Source organism: Rhineura floridana, chromosome 4, assembly GCF_030035675.1.
Source record: "Rhineura floridana isolate rRhiFlo1 chromosome 4, rRhiFlo1.hap2, whole genome shotgun sequence".
In the NCBI taxonomy this organism is placed as follows: domain Eukaryota; kingdom Metazoa; phylum Chordata; class Lepidosauria; order Squamata; family Rhineuridae; genus Rhineura; species Rhineura floridana.
In genome coordinates this window covers 192,077,242-192,102,804 of record NC_084483.1, presented here as the reverse complement: position 1 = coordinate 192,102,804, position 25,563 = coordinate 192,077,242, and positions in this window count along the sequence as shown.

Genomic DNA, 25,563 nt, shown 5'->3' with positions numbered 1-25,563 from the left:
TACAATGTGTTATACTCTTCTAATTATGAGGAGTCAGACAAGTTTAAATTTTCCTGGGCTATCGAACAGGCCAGTTTCTTTGTCTAATTCATAGCCTGTTTTAAAACCTTCCCAATATGAAGGTTTAATTCTATACTCACTTTTCTGGAAGTAAGCTGCAATGCTAATTCATATACCTGGGAGTTAACCCCATTGAATTCAGTACGACTTACTTTTGAGTAGACATGGTTAGGATTGTGGTGTAAATCAATGGGAGTTTTAGTTATTTATCTATTTATCTATCTATTTATTTATTATTTGAATTATATCCCGCCCTTCCTCCCAGCAGGGGCCCAGGGCGGCAAACAAAAGCACTAAAAACACTTTAAAACATAAAAACAGACCTTAAAATACATTAAAACAAAACAAATTTAAAAACATTTTTAAAAAGCTTTAAAAACATATTTTAAAAGGGTTAAAACATATTGTTTTTTTAAAAAAAACATGTTAAAAAGCAATTCCAACACAGACATGTTGTTTTGACTGAACATAGCAAAGGATTGTGTTGTAAATCGTTCTCTCCCCCTCCAATCCTATTTTTAAAAGCAATTAGGCAGGGCTTACCTAGGTGTCACTGCTTTTATTATATAGGAAACTAATACTGGTTTTAATTTTTTTAAAAATGTTCTGCAATAACCAACCAGTTTTGACAATAAACTATTATATTAGGTGTATGTATTTCTACATCTCAAGTGTGTGGGTATATGGGATCTTTCCAACAACCCTGTGAGGTAGGGTTAGACACAAAGGCAGCTCACAACAAGAAATAAATCAATTTAAAATCCAATAACCATAAAACAGATGCAAAACAGCTTAAAGGGGCATTATTCTGAATTTTGGGTTGGGTGAGCAAAGTTCCTTTTCACTTGAGGTTGCAGTTCTGTGCTTGCTTCCCTGTTTGAGTAAGTCCCACTGAATACAGATGATTGCATACAATTACATACGGTAGGATTGCACTAAATACCTTTACAGGTGGTGTAAATAATAAACATCTTTGAGAGTCATGCTTATATAAATATTTCTCCATAATATGTCCCAATAAGTATCTGATTTCACACTATTGTGTAACATTATTATTTTCTCCATATTTTAACTGTGCCCTTCTTCCTTGGGTTGGTTCCATTGTCGTACCGCTCTAACAGTTAAGAAGTCTTTCCAAACTCTGGCTTCCTGTAACTTATTATTCTGTGTCCTGTACTCTGTGTGACAATCTTTCAAGTATTATATCAGATCTCCCCTCAGTCTTCTCTTCTCAAGGCTAAACATGCCAGACAACCTGACAACCGGGGGGGGGGAGAGAAATATTTCTATTTTTACATATAAACTGATATTGTTCTCCAGTACACAGCAACCTAAACTACTAACAGGCAAAGTAAACTCAAATTATGATTACAAAAGCACGATGGTCCCATCAAACAATACAAGCATGACACTACCCCCCACTCCCAATGCTTTGGTAATTACAGAACCAAGCCTATCCAAAATTCCTTGTAAGACTCTGCAGGATCCTGGTTCCACAAGTATATGTTCATGCAGAGAACGAAGGGGAGCCAGATATTACTTTTAAAGCTGTGTTAACTGCTCATTTAGCACCAATTGCCACATTTTGTGGACCCAGCCCCATTTAAAGAACACAGTGTGGTATCTCCAGTGATGTGCTATCTCAATGTGAGCTGCTGCCTGGAGAAATGCAATTAAGTCCTTATGAAGCAAGTTACTCTGTTAATTGGGGAAATCAACAATAATGCAAGGGATGGACTGGGGCTTACAGATTGAATCACAATTTTCAACATTTCCTTAAAAATCCCCCGCCAGCAAATATACATATGGAAACATTCATAGCACATAAAAGGTGTGGCCTTTTCTTTGGTGGTAACCAAACTATTGAACTCTCTCCTCCTCTGACATATCTGCCTGGTGCTTTTGTTTGCTTTCTTTTAGATGGCAGTGAAGACCTATTTTGGTTCTGAAAGCATGTGGCTACAAGATGATGCTCACTGGCTTCATTTATGTTACACTTGTCAACATTTCCCCTCCCCCCTCTCTCTCCATATCATATTTATTCTAATGCAAACCCATCTCAAAAAATTTCCTGTTTAACTGCTTTGTTGTTGTTATGTGCCTTCAAGCTGATTACGACTTAAGGAGACCCTATGAATCAGTGACCTCCAAGAGCATCTGTCATGAACCACCCTGATCAGATCTTGTAAGTTCAGGTCTGTGGCTTCCTTGATGGAATCAATCCATCTCTTGTTTGGTCTTCCTCTTTTTCTACTCCCTTCTGTTTTTCCCAGCATTATTGTCTTTTCTAGTGAATCAGGTCTTCTCATGATGTGTCCAAAGTATGATAACCTCAGTTTCATCATTTTAGCTTCTAGTGATAGTTCTGGTTTAATTGGTTCTGACACCCAATTATTTGTCTTTTTTGTGGTCCATTGTATGCGCAAAGCTCTCCTCCAACACCACATTTCAAATGAGTTGATTTTTCTCTTATCCTCTGTTTTCATTGTCCAACTTTCACATCCATACATAGAGATTGGGAATACCATGGTCTGAATGATCCTGACTTTAGTGTTCAGTGATACATCTTTGCATTTGAGGGCCTTTTCTAGTTCTCTCATAGCTGCCCTCCCCAGTCCTAGCCTGACTGTGCCGAGGTATTGATAATCCTTGACAAGTTCAATGTCCTCATTGTCAACTTTAAAGTTACATAAATCTTCTGTTGTCATTACTTTAGCCTTCTTGATGTTCAGCTGTAGTCCTGCTTTTGTGTTTTCCTCTTTAACTTTCATCAGCATTCGTTTCAGATCATTACTGGTTTCTGCTAGTAGTATGGTATTGTCTGCATATCTTAAATTATTGATATTTCTCCCTCTAATTTTCACACCTCCTTTGTCTTGGTCCAATCCCGCTTTCCGTATGATATGTTCTGCATATAGATTAAACAGATAGGGTGATAAAATACACCCCTGTCTCACACCCTTTCTGATTGGGAACCAATCAGTTTCTCCATATTCTGTCCTGACAGTAGCCTCTTGTCCAGAGTATAGGTTGCGCATCAGAACAATCAGATGCTGTGGCACTCCCATTTCTTTTAAAGCATTCCATCGTTTTTCATGATCTACACAGTCAAAGGCTTTGCTGTAATCTATAAAGCACAGGGTGATTTTCTTCTGAAATTCCTTTATCTGTTCCATTATCCAATGTATGTTTGTGATGTGATCTCTGGTGTTTAACTGCTTATAACTGCTTATAACAACACATGTAAAATGAAACATCACACACACAGTGTTAACCACTGATGACATTAGCAGAGGACTTCAGACATGAACATGAAAGGAGGACCTAAATAACATAGCCTATGAAGAAACATTAGTAAGATGTTATGATCCAGATATGGTTGTTGCTATAGGACATGTGGTTCAGTTTCTGCTGAGCTTACTGTGTTGGTTTGCTGGCATCACCGGATTGCTTTGCTGATGTCACTGTAATTGTTTGGAAGGCTTCAGCATTGCAGGAATTACATAGGCAGTGCTCTTCATCTCTGTATTTTAGCTTTGCTGAAAATAGGATGCAAGAGAGAGCTCCCAGATGGATACTCTAAGCAAAAACTATCTAGCACAATTTAGCTCCAGTTGTATTGATTTAAACTTGCAACATGAGCTTCCTGGTCTGTTGATTCCAGGATGGTCTGCCTATTTCATCAGTGAAGCCATGCACTACAGTGACCAGAAAAGGTCTAAGTCCCACTTCTATCTCAAGATCCACTTCCCACACCTCTCTACCAAAGGTGTCAGGAGTGTGCAGTAAGCCATCATTGTTCAGTAATTATCTGGTTTGTGCCTGCAGCCTTGTGGGCAGATTTATTGTAGCTGAGACCTTGTGGGTGATTTAATCAAACTGAGCTGTTGCATCTTTTGTGGTCTGGATTCCTGTTCCCAGTTCCTGTTCCCAGTTACACCATCTCATTAATCCTTTTGCTGATGTATGTCATCAGTGCTTATACTAGGCAAGGTCTGTCCTTTCTGTCTTGTGCCTTTAATGGCACTTGAGACCTTTTTGATGGTTTAGTTGTTTTTCATCTGCTCATGGTCTGCTATTCTTTTATGGCTGCGGTTTTACTGTTGTTTTGTCAGACATTTTTTATTGATTTTTATCATCTAATTATTCCAATAGGCCACCTTGAGACGGCTCAGGGTGAAAGGCAGGATATGATCCCATAAAAATGAATGAATGTGTGAATAAATAAATAAACAGCTCCCTGCTGAAAAGCACATGCTGCAATATAGATTACTCGTAGCGTCATACCTGGCATTGCTCAGGAATTTAAGAAAAACAGTTTTGAAACCAGAGGTAAAAATCAGTGCTCTTTTGATAGGCTCAGTCCACCATCCTGATTCAAAACAGCATCCAATGGTATCAAAATACAGTCAAAAACTGTTCCTTGATTTCAGGAATCATCATGCCAAATTTAGCTGCTGTCTTGTTTCAGATAAAATCAAATCTAGCAGTCCTAAGTCCACTCATAGAAGGAATCCAAAATCAAAACGCTGGGGAAACCTTAGAGGCAAGGTGCATACACAAGATGTCCAGTCACCAGTTAGGTCACTCAGCAAGTCAGGGAGTTGCTGGTGCCATTTTGAATCAAGATGGTAGACTTAACCTTTCAAAATTGCACTGATTTGTACATCTCTTAAGATGTCATTGCCAAATTTGTCATGATGGTTGCTGAGATTGAGGAGCAGGTTTTGGCCTATGTTGAATATAATTGGACACCTTTTTGAATAAAGATGGCAAATCAAACTTTTCAAAACTGCACTGATTTGGAACACCTTTTCAATATTGAAGCAAAATGCAGACTGAACCTTTCAAACCTACACTGATTGGACAGCTCTTAAGATCGGTTGTTGAACCGATTGGGAGCAGTGACCACAGTGCTATTAAATTAAACATACATGTAACTGGCCAATTGCCAAGAAAATCCAACACGGTCACATTTGACTTCAAAAGAGGAAACTTCACAAAAATGAGGGGATTGGTAAAAAGAAAGCTGAAAAACAAAGTCCAGAGGGTCACATCACTCGAAAATGCTTGGAAGTTGTTTAAAAACACTCTATTAGAAGCTCAACTGGAGTGCATACCGCAGATCAGAAAAGGTACCGCCAGGGCCAAGAAGATGCCAGCATGGTTAACGAGCAAAGTCAAGGAAGCTCTTAGAGACAAAAAGTCTTCCTTCAGAAAATGGAAGTCTTGTCCGAATGAAGAAAATAAAAAAGAACACAAACTCTGGCAAAAGAAATGCAAGAAGACAATAAGGGATGCTAAAAAAGAATTTGAGGAGCACATTGCTAAGAATATAAAAACCAACAACAAAAAATTCTATAAATACATTCAAAGCAGGAGACCATCTAGGGAGACGATTGGACCCTTGGATGATAAGGGAGTCAAAGGTGTCCTAAAGAACGATAAGGAGATTGCAGAGAAGCTAATTGAATTTTTTTCCATCTGTCTTCACAGTGGAAGATATAGGGCAGATCCCTGAACCTGAACTAACATTTGCAGGAAGGGATTCTGAGGAACTAAGACAAATAGTGGTAACGAGAGAGGAAGTTCTAAGCTTAATGGACAATATAAAAACTGACAAATCACCGGGCCCGGATGGCATCCACCCGAGAGTTCTCAAAGAACTCAAAGGTGAAATTGCTGATCTGCTAACTAAAATATGTAACTTGTCCCTCGGGTCCTTCTCCGTGCCTGAGGACTGGAAAGTGGCAAATGTAACACCAATCTTCAAAAAGGGATCCAGAGGGGATCCCGGAAATTACAGGCCAGTTAGCTTCTGTCCCTGGAAAACTGGTAGAAAGTGTTATTAAAGCTAGGTTAACTAAGCACATAGAAGAACAAGCCTTGCTGAAGCAGAGCCAGCATGGCTTCTGCAAGGGAAAGTCCTGTCTCAGTAACCTATTAGAATTCTTTGAGAGTGTCAACAAGCATATAGATAGAGGTGATCCAGTGGACATAGTGTACTTAGACTTTCAAAAAGCGTTTGACAAGGTACCTCACCAAAGACTTCTGAGGAAGCTTAGCAGTCATGGAATAAGAGGAGAGGTCCTCTTGTGGATAAGGAATTGGTTAAGAAGCAGAAAGCAGAGAGTAGGAATAAACGGACAGTTCTCCCAGTGGAGGGCTGTAGAAAGTGGAGTCCCTCAAGGATCCGTATTGGGACCTGTACTTTTCAACTTGTTCATTAATGACCTAGAATTAGGAGTGAGCAGTGAAGTGGCCAAGTTTGCTGACGACACTAAATTGTTCAGGGTTGTTAAAACAAAAAGGGATTGCAAAGAGCTCCAAAAAGACCTCTCCAAACTGAGTGAATGGGCGGAAAAATGGCAAATGCAATTCAATATAAACAAGTGTAAAATTATGCATATTGGAGCAAAAAATCTGAATTTCACATATACGCTCATGGGGTCTGAACTGGCGGTGACCGACCAGGAGAGAGACCTCGGGGTTGTAGTAGACAGCATGATGAAAATGTCGACCCAGTGTGCGGCAGCTGTGAAAAAGGCAAATTCCATGCTAGCAATAATTAGGAAAGGTATTGAAAATAAAACAGCCGATATCATCATGCCGTTGTATAAATCTATGGTGCGGCCGCATTTGGAATACTGTGTACAGTTCTGGTCGCCTCATCTCCAAAAGGATATTATAGAGTTGGAAAAGGTTCAGAAGAGGGCAACCAGAATGATCAAGGGGATGGAGCGACTCCCTTACGAGGAAAGGTTGCAGCATTTGGGGCTTTTTAGTTTAGAGAAAAGGCGGGTCAGAGGAGACATGATAGAAGTGTATAAAATTATGCATGGCATTGAGAAAGTGGATAGAGAAAAGTTCTTCTCCCTCTCTCATAATACTAGAACTCGTAGACATTCAAAGAAGCTGAATGTTGGAAGATTCAGGACAGACAAAAGGAAGTACTTCTTTACTCAGCGCATAGTTAAACTATGGAATTTGCTCCCACAAGATGCAGTAATGGCCACCAGCTTGGATGGCTTTAAAAGAAGATTAGACAGATTCATGGAGGACAGGGCTATCAATGGCTACTAGCCGTGATGGCTGTGCTGTGCCACCCTAGTCAGAGGCAGCATGCTTCTGAAAACCAGTTGCCGGAAGCCTCAGGAGGGGAGAGTGTTCTTGCACTCGGGTCCTGCTTGCGGGCTTCCCCCAGGCACCTGGTTGGCCACTGTGAGAACAGGATGCTGGACTAGATGGTCCACTGGCCTGATCCAGCAGGCTCTTCTTATGTTCTTATGTTCTTATGTTCTTATGATATAACTGTCATGCACCTACTGGACAAATCCTCTTCAGAGGAGGACCAGGCACTCCCCTGAGCAAACATTATTTAGGAGCAGATTGTGTTAACAGACAGTGAGACTGAATAGGGGGATCCAGGGTCCTTCAGGGCTCATGTCACCCTAACCTCTTCTGAATGCCACAGAAGGCCCCTGGACAGAACTGGAAGTGGAAGCTGAACTGCCGCTAACTCCAGGGGAGTGTAGTGCCTACAGGTACAGACCCAGTGAGATACCAGAGTACCCACATGAAAAACAAGGGCTCCTAGGAGTAAGGGGCTACTTGTGAGGGAGCTACTCCTAATGAGTAGAACAAACTGCTCAGGAAATAATAATAATAATAAATTATTATTATTATTATTATTAGTTGTACTACTACTACTACTATTACTACTACTACTACTACTACTACTAATAATAATAATAATAATAATAATGAAATTTATATCTTGCCCTTCTTCCCAGAAGGAGCCCAGGGAGGCTTCCAGAAGATCTGTGCTCTGGGTGGGGCTCTGAAAGCTCACAATTAAAAGCTTCCAGTGCATGGCAGAGAGAGCTGGGATCACTTCCTGGTGCCAGTTTGCCTTGTTGTAATCTAGTTGGCAATGGGACTGCCTTGTGTTTTGACTACTGACTGTTTCTGGACCTTGCCTCTTGTGTTGCCCCTGTGTTTTGATTTTTGATGATGACCAGAACTTTCTTTTTGGATTGCCCCTGTGAGTGGACTTGGAACTGATGAGTATAGTTTTATCTGAAGCAAGCCAATAACCCTAATTTGTATCATGATTCCTCAGATCAAGGAGGAGGTTTTTGTCTGTGTTTGGATACAATTACATGGCTCTTTGAGACAAGAATTTTAACGACTGCTTTCAAAATGACACTGTGTTTTTTTGTTTCTTAGAATTCCTGAGCAACGTTGGGTACAAGACTGCTATTATGGATATAGGGTTGTATGCAATGTTACTCCTACTCAGATTATACTCACTGAAATTAATGGACATGCCTAACTTGGGTCCATTGATTTAGTGGGTCTACTATGAGTAGGACTAACATTCTGTACAGACCAGAGACTTTATATATGCAATACTTGAAATGGTTGTCAGAGACTCGCCTCTGTTTATTTTCAGATTACAAACACTTGTGTTTCTAGTCATTTTTTCCAGGCATTTCACTGCATGTATTTTTAAGATCATGAGACCCCTAGTTCTGGCAACTTCCTAGGCTGGTAACAATGAAAATCCATGACTCTATCCACTCTTCAGCTAGGCTGACATAAACCTGTCCATTCAAAGCAAGAGCTGCTTTCAGCCTGGCTTTGTAGTTGTGACACAAACACACCAGCTGAGCTGATAAAATGCTTCTCCATCTCACACAAGACCAGCTCATTGACCCGGAGGAAAGCAGTCTTCAAATCCAATGCAGGCTGCGAGGAAGCTTGAACACAGGCAGTGTTTTACAGGCAGGGAATCAAAGAAGTGACCAGGTCTGGCTGTCTTGGTTAACAATCACACTCAAAAGAAGTATGTTCAGTGACTGGGATGATCCTCCACTTTAAATAAGGGAGTAAGATGATGCTGTGGTCAAAAGGGACCAAGCGGTGCCACGAGTTAAAGGGAGTGGGAGGGCTGTTCTTGCTCAATGAAAGTAAGGAAGGACCACAGCTCAGTAGTAGAGCATCTGCACTGCAAGCTTCATCCTGGTCATCCATAAGTAAGACTGGGCCCACTAGCCCCACCCTGATGACATGTCAGGTGTGAGGCAAGTAAAGGCATGGCTGCCATCACTTTGAAGCCCATTGGCAAGCAGTTTGTATTGAAATTGCTTGCAGACGAGTTCAAAGTGATGGCTCAGTGCTTAACTAGCCCCTTTCAAGTTGTCACAATGATGTCAGGAGGATTGCCAGATGGATGGCCCTGCCCACCTGTCAGATCTGGCCTGTAGGGGGCAGGGGAAGGAAGGATCTGGCCCACCAACTGGATCCAGTTTCCCTCCACCCGCAGTGCAGACAATATGGAGCTTAATGGACCAATGGTCTGGCTCAGTCCCCATGATAGCCAGTGTGGTGTAATGGTTAGAGTATTGGGCTAGGAACTGGGAGACCAGGGGTTGAATCCCCACTCAGCCATGAAGGTCACTGGGTGACCTTGGGCCCGTCAGTGCCTCTCAGCCAAAACTACCTCACAGGGTTGTTGTGGGGATTAAATGAGGAGGGGGAAAACAATGCAATATATATATATATATACAAACAGAGGTTTTTATTGTTCTACCAAAACTAAGCCTTCATCAGCTGCTAACATACAAATGCTGTTATCCAGGTGGCAGTTACAGAGCTTTGAGGATGGAATGCTCAGAGGGGCTTCATTTCAGAAGCTAAGTAATGTTTGTACTGTCCTCCAGGTTCAGGCCATGTGGTGCCAATATGTCCAGAGAGTATCTTCAAATGTTTTCCCTTTTAGTCAATGCTGCTGGATCTGTTGGCATCTCTATAGCTGTTGTAGAAAAGTCCAACAGGCTGTGAGCTTCAATGCTGAAATGTTTTGCAACTGGTTGCTCCACTTTTTTTTGTTAAGATTGCCGATTTGTGGTTTCTGAAGCATGTGCGTAGGTCAGTTGTGGTTTTTCCTATGCATTGGATATGACATCCTGGTCTTTTGCATTTGATGGCATAAATTATACTGCAGGACCTGCAGGTGATAATATGTCCTGCCTGTCCTAGTGCTTGGTAACAGCATTTGCATGTTAGCAGCTGATGAAGGCGGAAGCTGAAACGTTTTGGTATTACAATAAAAACTGCGGTGGTAACGCAGCCGAAGCTCTGCTCACGGCCGGAGTTTGATTCCAATGGAAGGAGGAAGTCAAATCTCCGGTAAAAGGGGTTGCGGTCCACTCAGCCTTCTATCCATCCGTGGTCAGTAAAATGAGTACCCGGCATATGCTGGGGTGTAAAGAAAGGCCGGGGAAGGAACTAGCAACCCCACCCCATATATACGGTCTGCCTAGTTAATGTCGCAAGACGTCACCCTAAGAGTTGGAAACGACTTGCTCTATAAGTGTGGGGACACCTTTACCTTTTTAATGGAATCCTTATAGGGATCCAGAACAAACTTGGGTGAAGTTCTGTTTGTTGCTTTCAAAACTCTCTCTCTCTCTCTCTCTGTGTTTACATACATACATACATACATACAAACATAAAGATTGGTTGTCTCTCAGGATTTCCGAATGAAGGAGCTTTCCCAAAGAGCAAAGCGTACTTTGGTGTTTCATACGTGTTTGCCTAATTCTTTTTTTCTTTTGCATTTAGCAGAAGAAATATGAGGATCCTCATGCCAGTTCCGTACTATTTGAGGCTGATTCCATGACTCCCAACAGAAAGCTAAATATATCCCTCCAATTTGCACTTGAGAAGCATACTGCTGCATGTATAAATAGTCATAAAAACTTATTAGTCTACTATTTTAAACTTCTGTGAAGAAATTTGTATTAATTCCAGAGTTTTCCTGTCTAGAGACACTCAATACAAGAAAGCAATCACAGCTTTTTGGGTTGGGCCGCTTCCGTAAAGCGTCCATGCCTCACCAGAGAGTTGAAGACTAACTAGACATGCAGCAGTTTTTTTCACAGGACTCCTATGCTCCCCCCCCCCATTTCCATGCAGGAAAGTTCTGCCAGGCAACTGTTTAAGGCTTAGGATGACTTCAGGAGCTGGGGGGAGGGGAGGGGGACTGGATGCAACAGTTGGCAGGTTACAACCTGGAGATTCTCATGGCAAGGAAGCCTATAGAAAGCTAGTTTTCAACACCACCCTAGCAGGAAAGCTTCAGGCGACACTGTAAACAAGGCTAAATTCCAGTTGGAGAGAAAAGGAAACTCCACCAATAAATACAGGGAGAGAGTCAGCTCAGTCTTTGCTAAAAAGGGCAGCTTTAGCCTTCCTTAAACACAACCACAAGCTCTGTTTCCCTAGGTTAAAGAAAGGACAGGCTGTTCTATGTGGGAAAACAGAAAACAAAAAAGACTCACCTGGAAGTCGCAGCCCCTTGCATAGATTAAAAGCAGCCAAAAGCTAGTCTAGTTTGTCCAGGCCAGAGTGCAAGGCAACACTTAAAACTACAGGGGAACTTGCACTGATAATAGTGGGTGTTGTCAGCAAATAAAATAAAAATAGAGTAAAAGCTAGTTAACCTTTCTTAGTACCACTAGTCAAAGTCCTTAAACAGCCCCCCCTCGCTAAGGAAGGAAGCCTGCCTTCCTGTCTTCAAAGGAAGGAAGGCTGAGATAATCCTAAGGAGTTAAGCCCCAGATGATAGTTGAGCCATCAGCCTCAATTAACACATCATTGGCTGGCAGCAGTAGTTGGGAGGGACCAGCCACACATATAAATTCAGAGCACCCTAGCGAGGAAGCCTGCTCCACGACCTAGAGGGAGCCCCCAGCTGACAAAACATCAAGGTGAGTTAAGCAGCAGAACGAGTTTGGCAGCAGGGCAAGGAGTCCAGGGCCCCCCACTCTGCCTATCTGTTCCCTGACCTCAACTAAACCGCAGTTTTCAACCCATTAACTTAATAAACCTTAAACAAAACTATGCAGGTAAAAAGACAGCAGGTATGTGGAGGCTTTCCAGTGTTTTGCCCTGCCTGCAGCATGAACAACTATCTGCCTGTTGGACAGCAACAATATGGATGTGATGAGCCTAAGGGAGGCATCCCTCCAAAATAGGGCTGCCATTGCTTACTTATTGTTGAGACATAACCATGGGTGTGAAGAATGCAAAGGGCTTTGTTACTTTAACCTCTCAGATGATTGAGTCCAAAGTAGCAGGTCCCAAGGAGCTGCAAGCCCATATAAAACAGAGTGATGGAGTGGATTTGTCTCCGCTTCTTTCTAGGTTGCCTCCTGGGTGGGCTTGGCTCAAACAACTCATCCTAGGACTTACAATTCTCATAATTGTGCTTTTACTTATAACTTGTAGACAAATTATAGGTTATAAGAGAAAAGCCTTTTGAGGGGGGAGTGTTGTGAAATCCTGAATGTACTCTCATAGTTTAACGTTTGCTGATCAAAGTTATAGGCGATGCCTGCTTACCAAAACAAGGATGTTTGCTGGGTTAGACCATAAGTCTTTACACAGGCCCCAAGGACTGGAGGAGGGGGGTTTGCAGAGGAAATGTGAAAGATGTCTCCATGCTTATCTGGGGGAAGGAATGTGCTGACTGGAGAAGGGGATGTGTCAAAGGCACCAGGCGTATCTTGCTTATGTCTTACCAATGACGAATGGCCAAACAGTGAAGGTCTAGTGATAAGCTCTGTTTCCTGTGTGCATGTTTCCCTAACTCTGTAACTTTCCATGAGTTTGTGACCCTCCAGAAGAACAAAGAAAGATAAGGTATAAAAAGAGACCTGACTTAGAGAAAGGCAGGCAGCTCACTTTTGGCGCTGAGGCGTGTGAGTGTGTCTCAGCTTTGCAAAGCTCAATAAACTTGTGTTGAACCCTCGCTCTTTCCTCCGTCTCATCTTGTTGGGAGAATTGACAGTCCCACCAGGTACACGAACCAGCAAGAGTTTTTGCAACATGATGAGGCCTCTACTTAAAAGGCTTACTGAAATAACTCCTCCTATTCCACCAACTTTAACATTCAATTTAATATTCTAACAGTAAAAATAGTTTCTTTGCTCTCATGGACAGAAGGCGCAATATTTCTAATATGATGAGCATTTAGGCTGCAGTCCTGCCACACTAAAACAGATGGAAGTTGTGCTCTTGACTTCAAAAGATGCAGGGATTGCAGCCACATTGCAGAGAGAAATCTGGGTCAGATTTCAAAGCTCTTTGGGAAGCGATTAACCTGCAATAGTTAACAAGGAGAAGATCTATGTTTCACTTTTATAGAAATGTCTTTCAGTTATTAATTTCAGGCATAGTGATGAGTGATGGGGGAAATGCAGGAAGAAAGAAAAGAAGTAGGTCACTCCACTGCAAATGCTGCAACTCCACTGCAAACACTGACTTTAGTGATAGAATTAAAGCAGTTTGCAGCAGGGAAAAACATTGACTGTGTTGTGTGCCCAAGAGTGACATAAACAGGAATGATTGTAGCAACAAAATGTCCTCCTGAGAACAATGAGGCACAATCCAGTCATCACTAAGCTCTTGAACAGCAATTGATTTCATAGCTGTAGACTGGGTGGCCTTATCATGAATACTTAAAGAAGGGGTGGGGAACTTCCAGTCTGAGGGTGGCTTGCAGGTCTCAAGGCATTTCCATCTGGCCATTGGGATTCTCCTCAGGCCATGTTCCCTCTCCCCAGCCCACCCTTCCCTGGCCCTAGCTGGAATGGGTTCTTGAGCTGTCATAATGCCTCTTGCTTTCCTGGATGGAGTGTGTGTGTGTGTGCGTGAGTGTGCGTGCAGACTAGGGTTGCCAGGTTCAGGGCCTGAGACTGATCCTGTATCTTTAGGAGAAGAGAAAGTCAGCCAAGTGCAGGTGTTCTTGCAACCCTGTAATGGGAAAAACCACAAGGTGGAACTCTCCCTTCCCAGTGCACAACTTTTAAAGATACAGAAGACCTCTTGGTTGCCAGGCCCAGCCTCCAGGCCGAGCGGCGGCGGCATCCCTCTTCGGAGGCTGTCTAGCCTCTTTGTCTCTCCACCCCCCCCAAAAAAGGCCACCGCTGCAGCTTAGAGCTGAGCTCACCATCGGCGCTGTTGTTCAGGGCCGGAGGCTCTGGGTCGGGATCTGGATGAGCAGGCGGCAAGGGCTGAGCTTGCTCAGCTTTGCCATTGTGCGCCTCCACTTGGAGGCGGCAGCTCAGCTTGTTGGCCAGCTCGTCAGTGGCCATCGCGGAGGAGAGGAGAGGAGAGGCGCAGAGCCAAGCGTGCCTCCTCCTCGCTCTGCCCCTGCCCGCTGACTAGCCGGACGATGCTTGTGCAGGAGACACTCAGGTGGGCGGCGGCAGCCCCACGTAAAGGGGGAAGGGAGGGCTCTCCTGGCACTGCCTCCTGAGGAAGCATTCAGGGGATCGGGGCACCAGCGTGGCTAGAGTGAATCCCACCAGGGTAAGCCTATGGGGTCATCGTGTGGGGTCTCAGAGGGTCGTAGCCCCCTTCCTGTGACCGGAAGTGTCCATGGTTACTTCATAGAACGGGCGGGCTTATACAAAATAACTGCCCTGCTTCCCAGTGGCTAGGGGTGGCTCTGGGACTGGGTGTCACCCCCCTGATTGTGTCACCCGGGTGCGGTCCGCATCCCCCGCACCCCCCTAGTGACGCCGCTGTCAGTGAGACAGATCCTGAACTTCCCAACTGTCTGCAGGCCACTTGGGCGGATGGGTGGGACTGCCCACCTGCCAGTCACCTGATGTCATGATGATGTCACTGTTGGGAGGAAATCACCAGCCCTTGTAACAAGTAATCTGAACCTGGGGGGGGCAGCCATGGTCAGAAAGGCAACCTGTTCTCCCCTTGCTGATTGCTTCTTTAATAACTACTTGTTGTTTCCCCCTTTACTTCCTTCCTTCCTCTTCCTTTCTACTCAGTCAGAGATAGTGTCTGTGAGCACGAGACTCAGGGCACTACAATTGCCACATGTATGTGTATAGTCAGAATGACTTTATTTCCCAATAGTAATAAACCTTAAGTTTCTTTATTCTTTCAACCAACAGTTTTAGCAGACTGTTTCTGCACTCCACTGCAATATATACTGTACCAAACTCCAGTAGTCAGGCGACAGTCTCAGAGCTTTTAAAGGAACCATTGGGAGTGCAGTTTCATGATGTCAGGTATGGGGCAGGGTGGCATGGTTTAGGGAAAATGGCCTCCTGGGCCAAATTAGGGCCCCTGCAGGGCCTAATTAGGCCTGTGGGCTGGAGGTTGCCCAGTGCTGGTCTACCTTATAAGTAAGGATGTAAAACAAACTTCCTCCAAGTGCTGAGTTTCAATTTCACATCTGTGATTTTGCAGGCACAGGCTTGCCTGCAAAAATCCAATCTACTCTTATCAGCCTTTATGAATTTACCGAGCCAGCCCTGTGGCTGCACTCAGTCAGGGTGATCCTGAACTACAGCGAGGGGCTCAGAGCAGAACAAAGACTCCATGGCATCCCCAGTAACCTGAGGGGCTGATTCAAACATGCATGTTCATAACGATGCCTGTGGTTTGAGGTGACAACTTCCAGGTACAAAGCAGCCATTCAGAATCAAGCAACACAATGGACTTTTCATATTATCTCTCAACAAGCACAATTATTTCTAAAGATAACACCTAGCACGTTCTCAGAAAACATAAGGCCACCCCTGCTGGATGAGACCTATGACCTGCCTAGCCCAGCTTCCTGTTTCCCACAGTGGCCAACAATTTTCACTAAGGGGCTGTTTTTTACTGGTCTTAGATTCCCATTAATTGCTGTAAACCGCCCAGAGAGCTTCGGCTATGGGGCGGTACATAAATGTAATAAATAAATAAATAAATAATAAATAAATGTGGGATGCTTCACCCTCAGTCTTTGTCTCTTGGAACCATCCAGTCAGGTGTCCAACGATACTCTCTTGCTTTCACTTTTGTGTCCTCTCATTCTCAGATCATCTTCTCTGCACATGCTCTGAAACTCTGCTCAAGTAGATAAATATAACTAGTTAAATGGAATGCATTTTGAGTCTCCTGTCAGTAACTATGTGGCCATTTTGCAAAGCTCCACATCCTCTGCTGAAAGGAAGCCACATGATGCTATCTTTAGATTCTTTATTTGCAAAAATCTGCTTGCATTGCTGCTGTAGAATGTAAGACTCTCTTTATGCATTCAGGTCACCCAACCAGGATAATTTTAGTACCGGCTATATATTGCTTGTGTTTGTTATAATTTGTTGTCCTCTGTTTTTTTCTTAAGATACTCAGAAACTTATGAGCTATAAATTAACATTTATTCTAATTACTACTCAACCGCCTGAGGAAATTAAACCACAAAACCTAGAGCCAAATTGCAGCTGCAAACCTGGCTTTGGAAAGCTGAAAAATCAAAGCAGATTAAAAAAAATTGAGGGCTACGTATTATTGCGCCTCCCTTGGCAACTGTTTATGCCTCCCCAGAGAGGCCTGCCTTACTCTTTGAGAATTATTAGATTGAGACTGGATTAATCATTCAACTAAGTACACCACAGAGTAGAGTCCTAACAAACCTGGTTTCCCACTTTGCTTGATTATCTGAATATTTCCAATGTATTCTTTTTGCTTCTAGCCTTGCCAGGAAGTACATTCCAGAAGAGGAGTATAGAGAACCTCACAGGGAACCCACCACCACATACATGCACACACCATCCACATATGGGGTAATAGTCAACTAAGTAGTAGCGCTAGTGGAAGGGTTAGAACTAGGGATGGGAAGTTCTGTCCGTTTTGCTTCTCTTAGTTTCTCATTTTTCCAATCTTGAATTTAGTTCTCCACATTTCTCCTGCAATTTGCAATTTTTTCCCAAAAAAACCCTCATGAAAATTCTTCACCATTTTAGTGTAAAATTCTCCTAATAAACGTATTTTTGCAGGCAGTTTTGACTCACACATTGTTGCAATGCAAACAATTTCTCATCATCTGCAGTTTTGTATATTGTTTTCACTCACATATTCATTTTATGCACACTTTCCCCAAACATAAGCATTTTTATATACATTGTTTGGTTGGCAAACAATTCAAATAAGTGCAAATTTTGAAGGATGGCTTTGTTTCAGTTCTCATATTGTTTTGGAAAGTGCAAATTTGATGGATTCAGCTTCAAATGCAAACCGAATCAAATTTCTCACCCATCTGTAATTAGCACTAGTACGTTGGGACTTTTCCCTTCTCTCCTCTGCCCTTGCCTGCCCCGTGCCATCCTGCTCCAGGGGGGCACGCAGGAGTAGGAGAGGGGAGAAAAGTTCTGTCATGCGGAGAAATCCTTGCACTAGCAGAACCAGAGACTTAACGCTAAGTTGAATGCAACCCATTGATTCTTTTCTCTCTTTTTTCCAGATGTAATCACAGGAAACAGGAGGGAGAGTGGCTGGGGTGATTCTCTATGCCTTGCATGTGTTGATGTTGGCAGATAGGATCATATGAGTAGGGTTGTTAGGTCTCATGAAGCTCAGATCCTGAAGTGTCTGGCAGTTCAGAGGGTGGAGTCTGATGTCCAGGGGAAGATCCTAGTGGTAACTCATGGGGCAGAGAATTTTGGGAAGAGCTTGGGCTGTGTCTGGGGCCTCCGAGATGGAACCTGATAGAATTGGGAGGTGGAATGTTAATAGCGAAAGGTCTCATGAAGCCAGGCAGAAATTGGCTCCTGCCTGTCACCCTGAGATGTTATTTCTTTCCTGGATATCTTGAGAATAAAGCTTAAACCCTGAAATTTCAGGCTAGCCCTGAGACCTGACAATGCTACGTAATGGCTATAGCAGGGGGATAATACCAGATCTTTCAATCAGGCCCTGCAATGATCCATGATGTCCGTGGGGCTGTAGCTCAGTAGTAGAGCACCTGCTTTGCATGCAGAAGGTCCCAGGTTCAATCCCCAGCATGTCCGGGTAAGGTTGGAAATGTTACTTGCCCGAAATCCTGGAGAGCCACAGCCAGTCAGTGTAGGCAATACTGAGCCAGATGGACCAGTTGGACAGATTTAGTATAAGGCAGCCTCCTATGTTCCTGTGTTCGCCTCCAACAGACAAAACAGTGAATGCAATACTGCTTGCAGGGTAGGGACCCACCTAAGGTGGGAAAGCCCATACTCTGAGGATTTTGGGGTGGGACCAGTGAGAAAATCAACCACTTGCCTTATCAGATGCCTTCTCTAACCTGTTGCCCTCCAGACTATAATTTCCACCATCCCTGGGCTGATAGTTGTGGTCCAACGAAATCTGAAGGGTACCATGCTTGCACTTGGATAATAGACATCCTCTGCCTAAGACATCATAAGTTTAACTGGAGATTGATAACTGACATAAAGGTTTAAGAGGTCCTCCACTTTCTTCTCCCCAAAAAGCAAATCATAGGGACAAAATAGGGGGAAAATGTATTATTTATCTATTGCAGGGATGGGAAATCTGTTGCCCTCCAAACATTGATGGTCTACAGCTCCCATTGTCCCCAACTACTGACTGGAGCTGATGAAAGTTGGAGTCCATCAACATCTGGAGGGACACAGGCTCTCCATCTGTGATCTATTTAATAAACAATTTCTAAGCCATCTTTTCAGGGCACACTGAGCTTACAAGGCGGCATACTAAATACCATAACAAAATGATAATACTATGTAAAACGGCAAAATTAAAACCACATTACTGCTTCTGAAAAATGAGGAGTAGCAATAAATCCATAACACCATAAAATGCAGTTATCTTAAAAGCAGATTTCTTCAAAATGTATTTCTCTTAAAAACCAGTTATGATGGGGCCATTTCTATGGAGAGGGAATCCCACAACAAAGGGCAAGGCCACCATGATAAAAGAGCCTTCCCCTGGGTACCTATCAGCCTGCTATCTCTCTGAGGCTGGGAAACAGGACCTCAGAAGCTGATCTCAAAGCCTGGGCGGGGGTCATAGAAGTTCAAGCAGTCCTTTGTTCTAGAATGCATGCAAGATTGAACCGAGCGAGGCCCTTTTGGTTCAATTTTAACTCTTGCTGAAACAAATGCAAAGCACAAATTGGTATGAATGGGATTCCAGTTTGGAACACCCATTCATACTCTTTGGGATAGTGAATGGTGGTGGTTCTGGAAGCTAATTTTGGTGGCTGCCTCCTGGCAGTTCTTCCCCCTCTCCCCCAGATATACCAGATGATGTATCATTTGGGGGCATTGCAGGCATAAAGTGGCAGTTGCCACCACTAAAAAAAAAAGGATGTGGGGATGGGGGGGGTGAGCTTAATGTACACATTGAACCTGAGAATAATGCCAGTAACGAAACAAATGTGTCCTTAACGAACGAGCAACAAGCTGAATGTCATTTTAATGAATGAGCCTCCAAACAAATGAGGCCTTTAATTATGAAAATGAATGTAATTACAAAACAAGCAAAATTTCCTCGCACACCCTTATAGCCATGGAAACAGCATGTTTAAAAACCAGACTTCTTTTCCCCCTTGATGATTGTCCTCACAGTTAAAAAAAGAAAGCGCAGACATTTGCAAGCCATTCAGTTTGCATCGCACCCACCCACCGGTTGGCCTCCAAGTTGAGACTGTAAAGAAAAGGGAAGGCGGGGGGAATTCCTCTGTTTGTTGCCTTCAGATGCCTTTTGCTCGGGGACATTTTCCATAAAGGCATTCATTTCCTCCCTGAGAAGCGACATTGTTATGACACTGCAGTATATGACACAATTAAATTTTGGGCAGACTGGCCTGCGCAAAGCAAATGGCTGAAAGAGGCAGATGCCTGCCAAAGGCAGCAGCCATTGTAGAGGGGAAGAGAGGCTGCAGATGACAAAGGAGGCAGATGAGGAGCTTGCCCAGGGTATCACCTGGCCATGACCCATGGAGGGAGCACATTGACAGATTTGGACTGGGAGCAATGAGTGAGCCAGGCAGAAAACTGACCCCAGGAACCATCCATTCAACACGAATCTGGCACGTCACGAGGGATGTCTGGAAATAAGAGAAAGAGTGTGTGTGCCAGTCTGGTATTACCTTTATATAAACTTATAAATTACCTTTATATAAACCAAATGCCAGTGGCTCTCCAGGGTTTCAAGCAAGGGTCCCTTCCATCCCTATCTGGGGATTGAACCTGGTAGCTGGTACCTTCTGTATGCAAAGCAGATGCTCTACTACTGAGCTACTGCCCTTCCTATAAGATATCCTAGAGATGGAAAGGGGCAACCCAAATTGTCAATGGGTTGGAGCACCTTTCTTGTGAGGAAAGATTACCATCAGTGCAAGGATTACTGCTAGCGCAACAGCACTCCCCTCCCTCAGTCTGTGTGCCCTCCCCAGATCTGCTCTGGAAGGTTGAGGGAACTCTTGGAACAGATTCACTGGATGAGCAGGGTAAGGAGAGGGGGGGAATTCTGATACTCTAGTGGTAATCCTTGCACTGACAGAATGCTCATTCAGTGCTATATTGGATACAACCCATGCAGATTGCTTAGGCCACATCCACACCAGACATTTAAAAGGATAGGTGGACTGAAACTTACCCATCCTTCTAAACTTCCACCTCTCCAAATTTTGCAATGCAGTTCTCCAGAAAAGTAACGTGTACAAAAATGCATAGACTAGGGTAAAGTGTGTATATTAATGAAAATAACATACAATAATGCATAAAAATGCATTACATTTGCAATATGCAAACATTTCTATATCGAGCAAGATTGCATGCAAATGTGTCCCTTAGGAGAAATTTACAGATGACTTTTCACTAAGACTTTTTTTTAAAAAGTCACAAACTGATGCAGAAATGTTGAGAATTGAACTTGATTGGAAAAATGAGAAACTAAAATGGGCAGCTTTAGCTTTACCCATCCCTACAACTGGCTCCTTGCCTGCTTCTTCCATTTTTCTCTGCACAAATCCAGAGACTACCTAGCCACAGAAGTGGCATTTGGAATGACTAATAAATGAGAGCAGGTCCAAGAGGGACCAGATGAATTGCATTCAGTGCAATTTTCTAGCCAAGATAGATGTGTACTTAAATGTAAAATGTGGCTTATATACACATAGACACACGTGCACAGAGATGATTTGTGCAAACGCTAGTGGGAAAATGTATTTACCAATGAAATTATGTCAACCAAACAGGGATTTAATCCTAGCATTCTGGCTAAATTCCAGAGATGGTAATTACATTCTAGTAACCTGCATTTCCCTTGGAGTTAGGACTTGGTTGCTATTTTAAGCAGGTATACGTTATGTCAGGCTTCAGGAACACCATTTCCAGTGAAAGTGTTGAGGAATTAAGGATGGAGAAGGTGCCTATGGATATTTTGAGGGGAAAAGTAGAATACAGCAGCAGGCCAGAGCCATTTTAGATTTGTGTATGTGTATAAAAGCAAGTAGTGAATTCTTGGCAATTCTTAAAACCACACCCTTGAATCTATGCAAGGTAAATTAAAACATGACAGAATAACGGATCCCACAGTCCAACTTTGAACAAGAAAAGGCAAGAGCAGAGCACGAGGAGAACCATGTGCCACTTCAGCCACAGCTGGCTGTCTTGTGTAACCAGGGCCGGCTCCAGGAATGCCGGGGTCCTTGGGCATCAGCTTGCCCTGGGCCCCGGCGTGTGCACGCATTAGCATTTGTGTTTGCGTGCACACACAGCCCCCCTCCTACCTGTCTGCTGTCTTTTACCGTTGCCCTTAACGAAGATGGGGGGTGCGGTTTCCCTAAGGGGATGAAGCCTCCGCCACCATCTTTGTTGATGGCACACATGTGTGCTATGCGCGCGCATCTCTGCCATCAACTAAGATGGCGGCAGGGGCTTCAGTACCTTAGGGAAACCACAGCCACCATCTTCGTTAAGGGCAACGGTAAAAGACAGCAGACAGGTAAGTGAGGAGACGTGGGGTGGCGGATCATGGAAGGGGAGTGGAGAGGCGGCTGAGGGGCCCCCTGTAGCTCTAGGGGCCATCGGGCCAGTGCCCAACCTGGCCGCCCTTTAGAACCGGCCCTGTGTGTAACATAGACGCAAACTGCACTATACATTTAAAGCAGTATTATCCCACTTTAAATAGTCATGGTTTCCCTCAAAGAAGCCCGGGAACTGTAGTATTTAAGGGTGCTGAGAATTTATTATTATTATTATTATTATTAATAATAATAATGTTATTGTTGTTGTTTATTTCTATATCGCATTTTTGCCAAAAGGCCCTCAAGGCGGCTTACAAAAAATAAACACAAATATAGAAATACATATCAATAAAAACAGTACAATTTACAAAAATGAAATAACAAGGTAATATTATTAACAAGCAACAGTAACAACTTTCAATGAAAATACAATAACAAAATTGTTAGAAGATCCCAGTTCCCCTCACAGAGCTCCAGTTCCCAGACTGGTTTAACAATCAATCCTTTTAGCTCCTTGAGGGGATTAGGGGTCTTCTGGAAATTCTCAGCAGCCTTAACAAAGTGCTGTTAACAAGGTGCCTGGGCTCCTGCTCGAAGGAAGGGTGGGATATAAAACAAATAACAAACAAACAAACAAACTCCAGTTCCTGGGATTATTTGGGGGTCATGTTACTATGCAGGCTGTTGTTTCCCCCCCCCCAGAATCACTGAAGTATTTCACTAATAGGCAAAACCCCCTGCAGTTTAAGTATGTACCTATAGCCCACAGATATTTCTATCAAACTTTAAAAAGCAGGGAAATTGGGCAGCTATAGTGAATGAACCAAGGGAGCAGGAGACCTGACCTCCTCTCTGAGATATTGGACTGCCCTACAAAGTTGTCAAAATGCAAACACCATTTGGGTTGGCCTTTCACAGTCCAATCCACTTGCTGTGTAGCTTGGAAGAATTTGGTAACATGTGCCTCTGAGCATGGTTGCCAGGCCCGGCCTCCAAGAGGTCTTCTGTATCTTTAAAGGTTGTACAGGGGGAAGGGAGAATTCCACCTTGTGTTTTTTCCCGTTACAGTGTTGCAAGAACACCTGCACTTGGCTGACTTCCTCTTCTCCTAAAGATACAGGATCAGTCTCAGACCACGAACCTGGCAACCCTATATGCAACCTATCTTGTCCCCACCCCTAACTAGCCTGCCGCTTCATGAGCAAAAGGGGGTACTATCCCATTACCAGTTTTGAAGGATGTTTCTAAAGTCATGCCAGTCAGCTTCTGTACATGGAATGGTGTGTGTGTGGGAGCTAAGATTGCTAGTTCTCTGGTTTTCGCCTGGGGACTCCAGTTTTGGGGGGTCCTCTCCGGGTGAGTAACCCAATCTCTGGACTCTTAGCTTTCATTAAAAAAAAGGTATCTAGGTGGTCTGGTTCAAGGGATATGCACCAAAATAGCAGCTGCCACCACAACTTCTGTTAGAAGCAGACCTTTCAGCAGCAGCAATACTGCCTTTCTACAATAATGCACCAGGAAATCTAGAACTGAAGATCACAGCAGGAGGTTGGTAGGCATACACAGTAAATATTTTCAGTTATTATGATTATAATAAAAATGTACATGCAGGCTTTTTTAATTAATTGCAAAAATAACATATACATTTTATCTTTCAAATAATTGTTGAGCAGAAACTTGATATGATATACTTTTCTAAATATAAGGAGTCAAACAAGTTTAAATTCTACTGGGCTGCTGAAGAGGGGGGTTTATTTGTCTAATTCGTAGCCTGTTTTGAAAACCTTCCCAATATGAAGCTTTAAACCTATACTCACTTTTCTTGGAGTAAAGCAATGCTAATTCCACATACCTGGGAGTAAACCCCATTGAATTCAACAGGACTTACTTTTGAGTAGACATGGTTAGGATTGTGCTGTAAATCAATGGGACTTTTGAGTGAACATAGCAAAGGATTGTTTTGTAAATCTTTCTCTTCCCCTTCAATCCATTTTTTAAAGCAACAAGGCAGGGTTTGGTTATAATTATTATTAGAATTAGAATTTATTACCTGCCCTTCACACAAAGGTCACTGTGTTTATTTAGTAGGAAACTAATATTGATTTTTTTTTAAAAAAATCTGCAATGACCAATTGGTTTTGATAACAAATTATTATATAGGGTATATATTTTCACATCTCCAGTGCCTGTGTGTGGAATCTTTCCAACAACCCTGTGAGGTAGGAAACCGAGGCAACTCACAACAAGGAATAAATGCATTTAAAATCCAATAACTATAAAACAAGTATAAAACAGTTGCAAAACAGCTTAAAGTGGCATGATTCTGAATTTTGTGTTGGGTGAGTGATGTTCCTAATCACTTCAGGTTGCAATCCTGTGCACACTTCTATGTTTGAGTAAGCCCTATTGAATATATTGGGACTTGCTTCTGAGTGTAGGATTGCACTGTAAATATCTTTAAAGGTTGTGTAAATAACTGGCTCTTCAGGCAGGCTTTTGGGGTGGGCTAGATTTTATCTTCATTGTTTTTAGATTTTCAATGTCTAGGTATTATATGACTATGTTGTACGTCACCCAGAGTGGCTGGACAGCCAGCCAGATGGGCAACTAATTAATTCTATAAATAAAAAATAAATAAATAAACATCTTTGACATTCATGCTTATATAAATATTTCTTCATACTATATCTCAATATGTATCTCATTTCACACTATGGTTGTACATTATTATTTCCTCTACATTTTAAATGTGCTCTTCTTCCTTGGAGTTGTCATGGTCCCCCTCTGTTGTTTTCATGCTGAGGGGCAGATTAGGCTGAGAGATGCAGATGTAATGTACATCCACATAATACATTTAAAGCACATCCGACTTACATTTAAAGTGCAGGACTTCCCCCGAACAATCCTGGAAAGTGTAGTTTTCCCCTCACAGTTATAGTTCCCATCGTCTTTAACAAACTACAGTTCCCATGATTATGTGGTGGGATTCATGTGCTTCAAATGTATGTTGAATGTGCATTAAATGCATGATGTGGATCTGCATCATTAGTGCAAGTGAATTGAAAAGAGCAATTTTAAAAGATAATTTTTAAACAAGGAAAGGGCTGTAGCTCAGTGGTATGGCACATGCTTTGCATGCAGAGCTTTAGAGACACCACTGGTTGGTAGGGTCTGCAAATCCATTTTGGCTGCCTCACACCTGATGTGATATATGAGATCAGGGGTAGTGCAGATGGGAGTGGCTTGGCAGAAATGGCCTCACAGGCCACATGAGGGGACCTGGTAGGCCTAATTAGGCCTGTGGACCAGAGGCTCCCCACCCCTGGTCTAACTGGGAACCAGCTGTGTGGAAAGATTTGGCTGTAACGGAACATGTGTGATCCTTTGTACAAGCTTAGAAGGAAACCACTGGAGCCTCTTTTCTTTGTATGGCCCAAAGAACTCTTCACGGCCTGAATATGGCCCTGGAGAATTGGGGAGAGAGACTAAAATCACAATAAAGCCTCCCACCAATTAACCGGGGTGTATTCTTTCTTTCTTTCTTTCTTTCTTTCTTTCTTTCTTTCTTTCTTTCTTTCTTTCTTTCTTTCTTTCTTTCTTTCTTTCTTATGTATTTATTTATCAGTATTAATTATTTAAATAGTACCATCTGCTGC